Raw genomic sequence first — 13,368 nt, 5'->3', positions numbered from 1 at the left:
AGACCAAGTGCCTGAATTGGGTAATGGCTTTTTGGGAAGGTGTATGAAGAAGCTGTAGTCATGGACTTAGCCTAGCCAAGTCTCTTAGGTATTTGACGGTTTCGTGGTCCCTTCTCATTGACCATAAAAATGCCTTGGCCTAGCCAAGCCCATGTGTCATAGGTCGAGACTCAAGCTCTAACTTGTGTGGCTCCAAGACCCAAAAATGGACTCATTTGGTATCTTAGATCAGACTTCAATCAGATTGATACATGAACATTAGAATCACCAAAGACACCACCCTAAGCTACTGCTAGACAAGGTTGCACATAAACTATTTAATGGAAAGCTAAAGAGAACAATAGAGATAGACGAGAGTAAACTTGTATTACTCAACTTGTGGTGTGTGTACAATGAGGGTAGGGGCACCTTCTATTTATTACTAAGGCTCTCTTAAATTAATAGCTAAGATAGTTCCTATCCTAGGGCTTACAAAGAGTCTAACATATATAAAAAATTATAAAGGATTACAACTAGAGAGTTTTAATTTTACATGGACTTTATCAAAAAATAGTTTGAACCAGCTTGGACTCTTTCTTCAGTAGTGCCTACATAGGGCCCCTCCATAGGCCTGTGCCTAGTTCAATTTTGCCTATGCCTGGGCTTACTACTGTGTCTACACCTCAATATGTCTGAAAGTAATCAAATTGAACCCTTGGCCTGAGCTCATTTCAGTGTCCATGCACTCATTCTGGGTCATGGTACTATCCTTAGGACCTCCACTGCACCTTTGGGCTTGGTCTTCCTTACTTTCTGACTTCATCTTGGTTGCCTTAGAACTGTTTCCTACCTCAGTGAGAACTATTGGGTTTGGTCCTCCCCGTGGACCATGACATTTTCCCCCATTCATTCTAGCATTGCCTTCATTGCTAGAGGGATGTTGTGCTTGGATTGAGCACTCATATGCTCTTTTCCTTTTACCCTTTGAACCAGATTTACCATGTGTCAGTCTTATACTCGAACATGTACTCTACTGGCTGTTCTCCTTAGTATCATCAGTCCTACACCATATTGGTCATTTTTGCCTGCACACTCAATGTATCCTTTATATCCTTTGAGTTGTGTGCTGCACACTTGTGTTGGAAGGATTTAGCTACACCTTGGAACTCATGCTGTGGCACTCTATTGCCACTTTGCCCTTATCTCTTAGAGAAGTTCTACAATTTGGACAGAATTGAAAAGCATCAAGCTGCATCACCTTGGGGTCCTGATGCCCATCACTGCTACAATTGTTGCATATAAATAACTCATTTACCCAGTTGATGGTTGAAAACCTGTATGGCTTGTACATTTCTTGACCTTATGCTGACCACCACACAAAAAGTAACTCCAAGGCTTCTTTTCCTTGGCCTTGCTAGTAGCACTTTTGGCCTTGTGAAATCTAAGCTTTCCTATAGCCCCTTCCTCTTTTGAAGAACAAACACTAGTGTCTCTCCCACTCTGGCCATTTCCCTTAGGCCTTGGAGACTTGGTGCACTCAACCTAAGTCTTCAATTTTATAGCAACATTGGCCCAACTTAACTCCTGCATGCCACTCTATTGTAGCACAATCTTTACATTTGGCTTCCAATTATATAAAAAATGCTTAGGCATCGCTACCCTAGGTCTTAAGCCCACACCAACAACTACGATAGCTCGAAATATAGTGTGATAAACCCTAAACCTTGCCAGCTTCTCTCGTAAGGTTGACACCATGGCCTTCAATGCCTCGTTTTACTACATAAGTACTTCTAATGCCTCGTTCAATGATCTTTCCCTATCTTCAAACCTATCATTCAAATCAACAATTGTCACCTCGAACTTTTACAATTGGGTGTGCAGGGACATCACCATGTCTCTCGATCCAGCTTCCCTTGCCTTGCTTATAGGTAGGCGCTCATCAAGGCCCTTGGTCTGGCCTTCGATCTGGTTTTCCTTAGCCATGTCACAGCCCCTAAAACATTGTTAGTCATGAATGCAGAAAGACAAAAAGGTTACCTTAACCTTCTGCACACTCTAGTGATCCGATCCTAGTCCCAATGAGCCAACACACCTGTCTGTTAGCACAGCACACTAGCACACACGCTATCACGCACCAATCTATACATTGGCTCAGTATGCCCTGCACTTATGGTTAGACACCAATCTGCACACCTATACAACATGCCTAGCACTCCTATAGCATATTTGAATAATGAATTAAATCGTAATAGTAGTATTTACATAATTTTACTTGTGATCTTTAAATAATTTTTGAAAAAAAAAGTTAATAAATGTGTGTCAAAAGAAAAAAAAAAGAATTTTATTATTTATGTATAAAAACAAAATTATGAAAAGTTGCAAATTGAATAAAAAAAACTATGCACCTCAAACCATATATAGATGTTGGATGATAATTAAGATATATAGATAACTTTTAAATTGATAAATATCTTTTGAATTTAAATATAACATAATAAGTGATATTTATGTTTTTGAATTAGAAAAAATAAAACTAAAGAATCATAAAGAAATTTACGAAGGTAAATATATTTTTTGAGAAATTTAAATTTAAAATAAAATCTCTAAATAGATAAAATTCAAATCAAATAAAATGAATTTGTTAAAATTTAAATTTTATTACAATTTAATCTATTTGTTTGAATTCAATATTGAATCTAAATAGGTAGTTTTATCCATTTCATAACCCAAAGTCTAAATTGGTTGAAATGTTATTTAACAAATTTTTTGTTTGTTAATCTAACTTTTGATATTTGAATTTGAATCCTATTTGAGATATTTTTAAATTTAAAAGAGCATATCTTTTTAAAAAGAAAAATATATCTCAAATAGGATATGTATATTTAGATTTAAAAAGATATATCACTACATTCAAAATTTTTAGATTTAAAAAGATATATATTTAGATTATTAAAAAATTCATTTTAAATGATAAAATATCATTATGTTTGAGATTTTTAAATTCAAAAATATATTGTATAAATTATTTAGAAATTCATTAAAAATTAAAAAAAATCTAAATTAAATTTTATTAATAACAGTTTAAAAATTATTTAAGTATATATTGACGTAAATAAAATTTTTAAACAATTTTTTATGTATTTGAAATATAAATCATCTACATAAACGTTTACATAAAATAATATATTTTATCAAATTTCTATGTATTCTAAAATATTATATATGATTTCTTTTTAGTTCAAGTTCAACCTCATAATTACCATAGTATTTTGAAATTGCACATTATAAATAACTAAAAGAAAAAGGAAAAACCAATTTTGGTTTCAAGAACAAATAAAATCCTCTCGGATTTTACAAGTAATCATTAATAGAAAATTCTTTAAGAAACTTGGCAATTCAATCTTTGAATTTCGGTCGGATCTAATTTTATAATATCGATTTTTTTTTAAAATCAAATAAAAAAAATTAAATTTTAAATCAAATTGAATCTTAAAAAAAATTAAAATCAAATTTTAAATAAATCCATCCTCACCCAAAAAATATATAAATAATTTTTAATTAATTATTTAATTTTATATTTATATATTTTTTATATTTATTTAATTTTATATTTATATTTAAAAATAATATTTTATATTAAAATAATATTTTATCAATTTCAAATCAAATTAATTATAAATTTATATAATATTAAATTGAATCAATTTCCAACATAAAAATAATATACAAAAATTAAATCAAATATTAAAGATGTAAAATAAGATTAGATTCGAATGAATAAAAACTCATTTCGTTTCGATCTATTATGATCTTTGTTAGATAAAAACATTAAAAAAAATAAATAAATAAATAAATCAAATCATAAAACCAATATTTTCTTTTCGTGTCCTTTCATTCAATTTCCCCGTCAAGAAGGAATTGAAACGCTACATCTCACAATTTCAAAAAAAAAGAAAAAATCATATTTTCTTGATTTAATAATTGTTTAAAGTTAAATATTAGTCTTTTAATTATAGCTGCTTCTGATTTTTCTTCAAATAAACGACAACAACGCCAACATTATCCATTTTATTCCTAGCCAACGCCAACTTCGTTAACAAAATGGAAGCACCCCAACACGCGTTATCATAACTCTCGGCTGCTCCACCTTTCACCGCCGCGTCACTACCAGGTGATCCTGGTGGCGATGGCGGCCTTTGAGATTGTAAGCACATACGCGCCACCCCACATGCCGTATCATTCGTCACCACATCCCACAATCCATCGCTCGCCAGTATCAAACAATCATCTCCTCCTTTTCTCTCCGTTATTGTCACCTCAGAATCTGGCATAACGAAAGGTTTCAAATAATTATCACCTGGCGATTAATGAAGCAAAAAATTAGATACTAATTTTTTAAAAATAAAAATTGTTAAGAAAAATGAAATTTTGTTTTAAAGCTTACCAATTGCAGTAGACATGGCTAAAAAGCCGAGAACCCGAGGGCCATCCCAGTAAATTACTCGGCCACCAGCTTCTTGGATTCGGAGCAATTCATCGGGTCGATCCGGCTGCAATAAAGTAAATTAATAATTTTTTTTTTTTAATTTCAGCGGACGTACGTGAAATTAAATTAAAATAGAAAGTAAAATCTCTCACCTTGTGATCGTCGGAGAGGGGGAAAGCGACGCCGTCCCGACATAAGACAGAGTGGGAATCACCGCAGTTGGCGATAATGATTTTATCCGGGTTGACAAGAGCAACCACTGCGGTGGATCCAACAGCATCGCAGTGTGGAGTTTGAAGTTCGCACCGGCAATTCGAACTTTCATTGGCTCCCAATGTCCATTCTTGAACTTCTTTATCCATCCTTTCAAAGCTTGTCTCGATCGTCTGCTTCCACTTCACAGCCTTTCCTTATCCGTGTTGGGATTTGTCTTAAATTTCATAATCTCACATCAAAAATTATAAAAATTTTGAGTTTACCTTATATATCACATCGAGAGTTCCGTAAAAGTACGAGGGTTTCACCATTATAAATAAGATATTTTAGTTTTGATTTGATAATCCTAGAGAGTTAGACATCAAGAGAATAGCAAGTGAGTAGGCTATTAAAGGATGTAATTGGGTTTTGGGTTAAATTTTGAGTAAGAAGTTTTTGGTGACCTTTTTCATTCCAAAAGTCTCATAATTATAAAGATTTATTTGATAGTGGATTAGGTTTGAAGTATGCCATTTTGAGTTGAGCCGAAACAAATATATTTATGTGTTCTTATTCTTGATTTGAGCTTACTATTTTGTGTGTGGATGCTACGTGTGTGTGTTGATTTTTCTAACAAGTGATATCAGAGTTAGGTTCAAGGTTTAAGGTTCATGGACCTAAGAGATCATGAAGCAGTGTTTGAAGATGTCTGAAGAAGGTATATCTAGTATGCTTATGCCTAGGTTTGAAATTTCGTTATTTGATGAAAATAGTAATTTCATGTTATGACAAAGTATGATTCAAGATCTGTTAGTACAATAAAGGTTAGATAAGACATTAGAGAGTAGTAAGCCTAAAGGAATGTCTGACGTAATTGAAATAAGATTCAGAAAAAAGCTATTAGTATTATTAGATTAGTGCTAGCTCCAGAAGTAAAGTACAGTGCGTTAACTGAAAGTACTCCAAAGAGTTTATAGGATAAGCTTGAGAGTATTTATGCTTCAAAGTCTTTGACTAATAAATTATGTTTGAAGATGGATCTGTATTCTCTGAAGATGAAAGAATGTACGAGTCTTCATAATCACCTGAATGAGTTTAATAGATTAATTTCTCAATTGTTGGCAATTTCTGTTGATGAGTTAAAAAATGAAGAGAATGCTTTAATTTTACTGTCATCTTTGCCCAAATCTTATAGGCCTTTAGTTCAGACTTTGTTGGTAGGTAGGTTTACTTTGAAGTTGGATGATGTGATTGTCTTGTTGCGTGAGAACGAAAGGTTTATGAAAGCTCAGAACTCATCAAAAGTACATTAGCTGTAGAGGATTTTGATCGAGGAAGGACTCAAAAGAAAATTAATAGATTAAGAGAAAAATTAAAGTCAAGAGACAGATATTACAGTGATATAGAATGTTATTATTGTGATGAAAAAGGACATATCCAAGTGCGTTGCAGAAAGCTGAAAAAGGATATGACTGCTTTTCAAAATGATGAATGATGAGAAAAAATTAGGTGAAAGAAAGAGTGATACTATTGCTATTGTGTTTGATGATGATGATGTTTTGATGACTTGTGTAGATGAGATTAAGATTTTAAAAGGTGATAAAGGTTAGGTTTTAGATTCAGCTGCTACAGTTCATGTTTACAATGATATAAGTTACTTTGTGAAATTGGATGAGAATGAAAAGTATAGAGATATTATGGTTGCTAATAAATAAAAGGTGTAGATTCAATGCATTGGGAGTATTCGCCTTAGATCTCGCAATGGTGTTATTAGGACGCTTCGTCATGTAAGGTATGTATCGAGTTTTAGCTACAATTTAATTACTTTGGGTGAGTTAGCTTCTCAAGGATACACATACTATGGTAATAATGATTCATTGAAAGTGTACAAGAATGATAATGTAATTTTACAAGGGAATAAGGTCAAAAATCACTTGTATATGTTTGATGGAGACTCAGTTGCTAGGATTCTTATGATGAAAGAAAAGAAGAAAGATAAGCGTGTCAGCTTTACAGATACTGTTGAAGTGTTTGGAGATTCAAGTCAAGAGAGAATTTGTTGAGATTTACCTTGAATCTCATAATCTCATATCGAAAGTTATAAGAGTTTTAAGTTTACTTTGTATCTCACATTGAGAGTTTAGTAAATGTATAAGCGGTTTCATCCTTATAAATAAGATGTTTTAATTTTAGTTTGGTAGTCCTAGAGAGTTAGACATAAAGAGAATAACAAGTGAATAGGTTATTAAATGGTGTAATTAGATTTTTGGTTAAATTTTGAGTAAAAAATTTTTTATGATTTTTCTCATTTCAAAAGTCTCACAATTATAAAAATTTATTTGATAGTAAATTAGATTTGAAGTAGGTCATTTTGAGTTAGATCAAAATAAATATATTTATATACTTTTATTTTTATTAAACTTACTATTTTATATTACGTGAATATATTGATTTTCCTAACACTACGCACGCTTCGATTTCTTCTTTCACTATCTCATGAAAACCGATCTCTACACTTCATCGCAACCTAAAAGAAGAGAAGCCAGTTATAATTCAATCAATTAGTTTATTAATAAAATTAAATTTGTGAAATATTTTCAAGATTCTTTTTAGTACATGAGAACAGCCATGGCCGTCGAAGACTCCGAAAAAGTGAATATCCGATGAATTTTGAACTTGACAGCTTTGTTTACAAAACGAGGGGTGAATCGAAACAGCGTCTTCCATATCTCGTCTCCTTCCACAAACGGAAGTCATTCCAAACTTCGGCCATTCCTTTTCTCCTTCTACGGAATTTTCCGGCTCTAATTTTACTGTTCCATAAGAAATTAGGCCTCCGTTAAATTCGTGATCTTTCTTAAGCTTGTTAGTATCCGAGTTCTGAACCACGTTATCACAGTCCCAAGGAGAAGCCGGTAGGAAGAGATCGAGAGGGAGCTTCTGGAGTTTACGGCCGTTTTCTAAGGGTGGTTAAACGGCGGCGTCGGCTACTAACTTAAACGGACAAAGCTCCATTCTGCTACGGCAAGAAGCTCTTGCGGTTGGTTCAACCGTAGCCGCCGCCTCACTTTCTCCAACAACTCCACCGCAAATTCCAGCCCTTCGATTACCGAATTACTCTTCTTCTTCACAAAAAAAAAAAAAAAAAATGAAAGCGTTATTCGCTGTAAAACAACCTTTGTTGCAAAATCAAAGATTTTTTTTTTTCAGATTGACAAGAAAGGACCCATATAAAGGCCTGGGATGGAAGCTTTTGTACTGAGAACTCCAATTTCACCTGGGGGCCACACCAAAAGCAAGGGCAGGATGACCGATTCTGTTCGGGCAAGGGGACCCGACATATACAGTGGGTGTGACGTCGATTTACTGAATAAAAGAAGTTAATCAGGCACCGTCCATTTGATCAAATTGCTTAAAAATGACACGTGTGAGTAACTTTTGAATGCTGTGGGATACGTGGACCAATTATTGGATAACACGAATTCTTGAAACAACCGGCCTTTTGCTGACACACATGAGAGAAGGAGGACGGCCCCGCTTTGCCAGTCTTGTTTTCCTGTTAATCGCTTTTTCAATTAAATTTTTTTAAAAAATATTTTGGTTTTTTATTTTTTAAAGAATATTCTTAAAAGGAAAACTGTCACGAAGATATCCCCACGTGGCGGGATCGTGAAATACTGTGCTCGATCCGCCTCTCCACACGCTTTTTTAGAGTGGCGTAGATCACCACCATTTACTTTGCTTATTAGATTTTAATTAAGAATTTAAAGGTAAAATGTCTAGTGTTATAATTTAATGTTAAAATGTTTTATTATACTTCAAATTTATTAAATTTATCACAGCATTTTTAAATAAAAAATAAATTAGTTTAATAAAATAACGAAACTCAAATATTTCAAAAAATATTTTGTTAACATCAAAAGTATAAAATTTTATCACTTTCTGTTATTTCATGTAAAAAAGCAACAAAATATAAATGGAATGATAAAAATCAATTGTATTAGTATTTGATACTCCATTAGTATAATATTTTAATTTCATAAATAAAATTAAAATATTAATATATCTATTTTTAATTAATTTTATTATAATTTTAAATATATCTTAAAAAATAATTGTTATACTATTAATTTCACTTGTAAAATTTAAAAATTTACTGACAATAAAAAAAAAAAATATCTCTTAACACTATAACACAATTTAATAGTTAGCCAAAATACAACTGTGAATTTGACAATTGACCTTAATTATTTTTAGCTACTATAGTATGTTTTTTAGAGAAACAACAAATTTAGTTTTCGTTAATAGTAAATGAATGCCCCACTGAATTTATGATAAAGAAAAACTTTATACAAATAACACACAAATATATTTACATACTTTTTTTTATTTTTATAGCCCTGCCGTGCAGAGTGAACAATTTATATATACTAGTTCTTCAACCCACGCCATGGGAATTTTTTATTAATTTCCATAATTAAAAATTTTTTTTATTACCCTTAATTTTTTGTTTTACTTTAATAAAAGAGCATGTAAATTTTTATTGATTTATTATATATACATTAATAAAGTTCAAGGTGCAATTAAGTAACAGTTTATACATATTGTAATACTCTTTCAAAGTAAAAGCTTTTGTTAAAATTCAAAAGAATTATAAAATTCTTTTCTTTTTCATAAAAAATTATTTTTTTAATTCATTTACTAAATAATAAAATTTTTGCCATTCTTTTTTTCTTATTCGATCAAAAAAGAAAAGTTCAATTTTAAATAATAAAGATTTTTATTGTTGGTTAATATGTTATTTTGAGTGTTATGACTATTATTATCCATGCTTTTGGATTCTTCACGTAATATTAGTATAATTTCTTTAAGGTTTATATTATTTTTGTACTTTATTATATTCTTAATTATGGTTAGATATTTATAATTATTTTACTATTTTTAATAAAATTTTACTTTGGCTTATTAAAAAAAAAAATAGTCAATGTTAATAATTGTTTATATGTTGATATAGATATATAAAAAATATATCATTTGATTAAATTGTGAAAGATATTTATATTAGCGTAATATTCTTAAAACTATTAAATCTTATAAAGCTCAACAAAAAAATCAAATAATAATAATAATAATTTCTTTTATATGTATTTGATTGAACTACAAAGCATAATTATTAATTTGTTCATAACTATTTGCTTTTTATTAGTTCTTGTTTTTTACATATATACTTTAACATACATAATTATTTTTTATTATAATATACTCCAAATATACAAATTGAGAATGCAAATATAATTTACATCTCTTATATTTTTGCATAGCATATATCCAATTTAACTAAATATATATAAAAACATATGAACCAATTTTTTTAGAATAAATCAAATCTAAATGTATATATCATATAATGCAAATAAAACCAAATAAAAGGTTTGAAGAAACAAAAAAAGAGGAAAAAATAAAAAACAGAAATAAAATATGAAAAAAAGTAATGAACTATATCTATTACTTAGTTGAAACCAATCCAAATGTGCAGTCATTTTCTTTTCATTATTGAAATCTAAAAAAACAAAAATCAATACTACAAAAAAATAAAAAAAATAAAAAACCAATCAAAGACCATCACAACCGGTAAACCATAATCAAGTAAAAAAAGATTGTATTTTTTTAATTTTTAATTCTCATAATAACAAATAAAATTACATTGGTTAGAGGGTGAAGCACTTACTTTATGAGCTTTTTATTTTTATTTTGAGATCTTGATTTCAGTAGATAAAAAGTTATTAAGGTTAACACACATATATACATATATATATATGTATATATATATATATAGAGAGAGAGAGAGAGAGAGAGCTATGATTCAATTTGAAAAGAAAAGATAAATTATGATTTAATATATTTAAATTTAAAATTTATGTAAAATTTTTATTTTTTGATAGAATTTAATTTGAATTTAAATATTTATCCAAAAATATTAAATTTATATAATTTATTAAATAAAATTATTTGATAGCTGATAACAGTTTATGAAGCTTATATATATATATGGAATTATGATTAAATTTAAAAAAAAAAGTAATTTATAATTTAATATATTTGAATTTAAAATTTATGTAGAATTTTAAATATTTTTATAGATTTTGATTTGAATTTAAATTAATTATTCAAACATATTAAATTTAAATAATTTATTTGATAGAGTTACTTGATAAATAATATAATTTAAATATTATCCTAACTATCATAAAAAAAAAACTATTCATATAAACGTTTATATCAGCACATTTTATTTAATAATTTTATATATTATAATATAATATTATATATGATATGTAATATGATTTCACGAAAATCTTTCTTTGCTTTTTTGTATTTTGACTTTTCATAATAAATTATAATTACTAGACCTTGAGACATATAAAATTATATTTTTAAGTATTTTTTTTTGTCTAATGTTGTAACACGCTTATTTTAAAATTTTTAATACTTTTGAAAAAAAAATTTTTTTTTGAGTTTTTATCATTATTGCTTTTAAAATTTATGATCAGAAGTAAGAAAAAAAAATCAATATAAAAATATTTTCACCAAAATGGTTGCTTATAGAAAAAAAAAAAGTCATTATATGAATGTAAAAAAAAAATCTATATCTTGCCAAGTTTTTATATTTCAATTCTTATTCATGTGTGAATCAAATCTTCAATTCTTAGTTTAGTTAGTAAAACGATAAATTCTCTTTTTTTTTTGTCAATTAAGTGTTTAATTTTTTGAAATAATTCTAAAAAAAATTAATATACAAAATCAATATAAAAATATATTCTTAAAATTATTCAAAAAATAAATTTTAAATAAAATTTAAAAATATTTTTAACTTTTTGGTCAAATGTCTTTAATCATTTATGTAAAAATAATAAAAAGTTTTCTCACATAAATATTAATACCATGGTACCACTGTTGTAATTTTGTTTTAAATCAGCATTTAGCAATGGAAGGAGAGTGAGTTTACGATCCAGGGGCTGCGATCAGGAAAATAATTAATCTAAAATATGTTCGTTTTATTAAATTCTGCGAGGTTCTTTTTCCCACAGCGAAACCGTCTACGCAACAGATGAAAATTAGAACACGTGTGGGACCACATGTCAACCTCGATCGCCTAATATCCGAAGCTTCCCTAAACCCAACATCGACACCTGTCCTACTGACGTGGACCGAAGCCGCGCACCTTCTTACGTCAATCTTACCCATATTGATATGAATCTGAATTTTTAATCAGAATAAGGACGAGGATCAGTTTTGAATTTTACAGATGGAAATGATAACGTGGACGATTTTAATTTTTATTTGATATAAAAATGGGAATGGATAATATTGTATTATTTTATATATTTATTTATATATATTTAATAAATAATTTTTTTGTAAATAATATAAAATTTTATTTTAAATTAATTATAATTAATATATTTTTATTTAAAAATATATAATATTATATATATTAAAATTATATATTGAGAAAAAAAAAATTTTTAAATAAATTTAAGTTTTATTTTTTAAAAAAATTATAAAATATTAAAATTATCTGTATTTATTAAATATTTACACGATCGAAGAAGAAAATAGAATTATAATATAAAAATTTAAAGATTAAGAATGGAAATGTTTTAACCTAGCATACTTTGCCATTGACATTTCTACCCCGCCCCCTCCTTGCTCGCGCTATAACACGTTTCGCCCGTTCGCCTGGCTTTGGAAAAATTTTATAATTTGCCGTCTTTGCAATATGAACAGGTACCTATTTCCCACTCCTTTCCTTTGTGCGAAAAGCGCAAATGCATGAATTATTAGTATAAAAATGTTATAATGCGATTTTACACAAATTATACTTGATCTTAATCAAGTGTAACTATATCTATTATTAATTAATTAAGATTTTAGAGGATTTACAATTTGATAAATTTTATTGATCTTGCAAACTCACACTCTAACTGTTAAAAAGGTTAAAAAATAATTTGAATTATATTTGATTGATGATTTTGTTATTTAATTTTTTTAATAGAAAATAAAACAAAATAGTAAACAAAAGTATCAATCTATACACTTAAACACTTCTTTCTATATTTATGATGTTTAACTTTTGAATAATTTTTAACTAAGAAATTGCTGATTTGTTTTCTTTCTTTCATGATTTACTATGTATGGCTTTTAAGAAATGACATTCATTTTATATTTTGGAGACCGAACATTTCTTAAAGGAATAAAAATTGTTTCACTTTTAACAATGATTTGACATCTATTTAATTGGTGATATGTTCATTTTCAGTTTTAAAAGATTCCCTCATATGACAAAAGGATATTATAAACAAATGCAAGTGGCAAATTTTGGTCAGCAATCTTTATCAAAGAAAAAAATAGAATCAAACAAATATATGAATACAAAAATGATAGACCTTTTTGATGAATTTCTCAACATCTTAATTGAAAAACTCCCTTCAGAATTATTAAGACTAATTGCAACCAAATCCCTTGACCAAAAAGCCTCACACATTTTGTTCAAATACCAATCTAAGATACTCAGAAGATTTGGAAACACTTCATTTCAATCCCTTGAAATACACCTAAAATACCCTTTCATTCACCACTTCAAATTCTTTGACCTACTTTGGTTCGTAAAAGAAACTATTTGTTTCATATAGTACTTTGTCACCTTT

The 13,368-nt window shown here is 28.7% G+C and overlaps 1 pseudogene across 1 annotated transcript; it reads right to left on the bottom strand.

The window, feature by feature from the left end:
- Positions 1–3,841: 3,841 nt before the first annotated feature.
- LOC111294816 (protein phosphatase 2C 37-like) lies at positions 3,842–13,205 on the bottom strand (annotated as a pseudogene). The gene is made up of 10 exons (XR_016327287.1): positions 13,095–13,205; positions 11,783–11,917; positions 11,602–11,676; positions 8,097–8,216; positions 7,887–7,937; positions 7,277–7,774; positions 7,099–7,187; positions 4,618–4,874; positions 4,424–4,529; positions 3,842–4,336 (listed from the first exon to the last, which is right to left on the bottom strand). The product of XR_016327287.1 is annotated as a protein phosphatase 2C 37-like (transcript).
- Positions 13,206–13,368: the final 163 nt, after the last annotated feature.

This window comes from Durio zibethinus, chromosome 14 (assembly GCF_047325235.1).
Source record: "Durio zibethinus cultivar Kanyao isolate XHJ-2024 chromosome 14, ASM4732523v1, whole genome shotgun sequence".
NCBI classification, from domain to species: domain Eukaryota; kingdom Viridiplantae; phylum Streptophyta; class Magnoliopsida; order Malvales; family Malvaceae; genus Durio; species Durio zibethinus.
Note: the sequence above shows the minus strand (reverse complement) of the source record. Positions and strands in the feature narration are given on the sequence as shown.